Genomic DNA, 2670 nt, shown 5'->3' with positions numbered 1-2670 from the left:
CCGGTTCTTGCGCCAATTATTTCCTCTATGTATTTAAAAAAATATTTGTAGTCGATGGTAAGCCAAGTCTCTTAGTCTATACGACAATTTAAAAAATCGCGATTTTTTCAAATATAGTTCTTCACACCATTTTAAAAGTAAAGGTGTTTGACGTGCCTCTCGAACAGTTCCCGTCGAGTCTTGCATTGCAAGTTTATTTTTTGTAAGCACGGCTGCTATTTGTGCAGCTGCGGTATACTTTACTTAATATGCACTTATTTCAAAATTTATTTATGCTACTTTGCAGCTATAAAATAGTCGAAAATGCGGTTTTAATTAAATTGTTTAGTATATTTAAATCGGGAACAATAAAGCATTTGGAAAAATTTCAAGATAACAGTAAAGCAAAGTTATTAATAGAACTGCTACTTTCAAATTTGTGTTGTAGAAGTAAAATTTATGTTTTGTATATTTGTGGTACGTGTGTTTTAAAAGCATAGTTGTTTACAAAACAAGACAAGGCCTTGTTTTTTTTTCCGATTCTGTTTGTGTGCTGTTTAGACCTTCAATAGGCTTCAGATAGCATATTATCTGAGAGAGGAGACTATGAGCCCAGAGAGGAATTCAGCCAGGACACCAGAGTTACCACCCTTACTATTAAGATCGGTACAGTGAGATCTTGACCATTTAGTCAGGACTCTGGTTTAACATCATGTTTCCTATCGTCCGAAAGATACCTCCAACGCCACTGTGTCCCTGGTGATGCTAGGTCATAGATTTTGAAATTCTGGTCTAGGGATAAGAGTGCCACTTACTAGTTCACCACAACAACTTACAGCAGCAACTAACAGCATTCCTATCACAAACCCACGCTCTTGAAAGTCACTGACAAAAACAACCCAATTGCTGTAAGAAAATAAAGACTACTGGTGTCTGGAACAATCTGCCCCGTTATTTTGTTGAAGTATATTTCCATGGATTTTTAAACAAAAGGATATTCACAACTAGTACTGGGTAGAATTGCTATTAAAAATAATCATACAACAGTTATCTGAGTTTCCTGACTAAACACCTTGCACAACCAATCAATACAATGTGATCCTGATACAATGTTGCAGTCTATTTCCTCACAGGAATGGACTATCACCACTGTGCTGTCCTTATTAGACTAATGTTCAAGACATGGTTATAAATGTTAAAAAAAGCTAATATAATCATAGTATTAATTTTGTGTCAAACAAAACAAAAACTTTCAAGGCTTTTAAGTTTAAGTTGTCTTAGCTCCACTACATTTTATGTAGATTTAATTGTTCTGTTTTAATTTAACTACAGCGCAAAGTGACTAATAGGCCTAGATAATGAATCTACAGTACTTATCTACCTTGCATACAATACAAATTTAACCAGAGTATATATCTGAGTGAACGGGTTTGAACAACTTCAGGTACTGCCATTGTAGATTGCTGGTGCAATCTACTGGACTGGAATATTACTGTTACTTCGATGATATGGAATGCAGTTATGTATCTTTCTGGTTTCTGCCCATAGTACAGACTTTAGATAGGCAGCAGCCCCTTTAAGAATGACTGTGCACTTGGCAGGAGTGATGTCATTCATATCCCTTCCATTTGTGTGTACATGTTTTGCTGGTAGTTTCCTGCCTTTTTGGAAACGGTCTTACTGCCTTGGGCTGAGAATATTTGGTTATACTAGATATTTGTCATGCTGGCAGGCTACAGTTTATTATGCATCTCAGATAACTAGCAAAATAGTTCTCAAGCCAGATGTTAAGATGAAGAGGTTTTGATCTAAAGTTACATGAGGATGGTGCATTGACTCACTCCAAGTGAGAACTGCTCCCTGAAATTTCACAAACCTTTATCAGCCATCGGCCATCATTATAGGAACATGCAACACTAAATGTTTGCAGTTAAATTATCAGTGGCTTGGGTGATGATGATGGTCATAGCTAAATAATATATGTATCTGCTTTGTTTTTTTTGGATTTGCAAATTTCTTTAATAAACCTTGTGAAATGTGTCTTTTTGTATATTGTGTCACTTTGAGATTTGCTATTTAAATTAAAGTTACTATTATTATTGTAATAATTGTATACTGTATATTTAAATACTTCTATTATATCTCCCTTGAACTGTGTTTTGATATATTGTTTAGAAAAAATTAAATCTTGGATACGATATTGTTGTTACAAATGGGGGGTTACAAAAATGGAGAAAATCAAGAACTGACCAATTGAATTAGTCAATAAATAATTATCATAACCCCTGATTTGTAAGGATTTTGCCAGAATATAACGAGCTCGTATATGAATTCTTTGTTTTCTGGTACAGCTTTGGCTGAAAACAGTAATAATTCAGGCACACTTGGTTAAACAATTATTTATTAACAATGACAGTGACACTTACTACACTACTCACAACGTAAACATACAACACACAAGTTACTCTGTATATACAGTATGTACAGATAAGGCTTTTCAGAGGCCTACATCTAAATTTCCCAGAAAATCCCAGGCTGTTAAATAATACCTATAGAGGCCAAAGAAGAGATAAGCTGTCTTCTAAACTAACCTGCAATTAAGTCTCTCTCTTCAAACCCATATGCCACAAAATAAATGGGAGCCTATCTCCCTATTCTAAAAATGCATGCGGAAGAAGGAAAGGCCATCTT

This window comes from Atractosteus spatula, chromosome 23, assembly GCF_055471065.1.
Source record: "Atractosteus spatula isolate fAtrSpa1 chromosome 23, fAtrSpa1.hap1, whole genome shotgun sequence".
Classification (NCBI taxonomy): domain Eukaryota; kingdom Metazoa; phylum Chordata; class Actinopteri; order Semionotiformes; family Lepisosteidae; genus Atractosteus; species Atractosteus spatula.
This window is presented reverse-complemented; position numbering follows the sequence as displayed.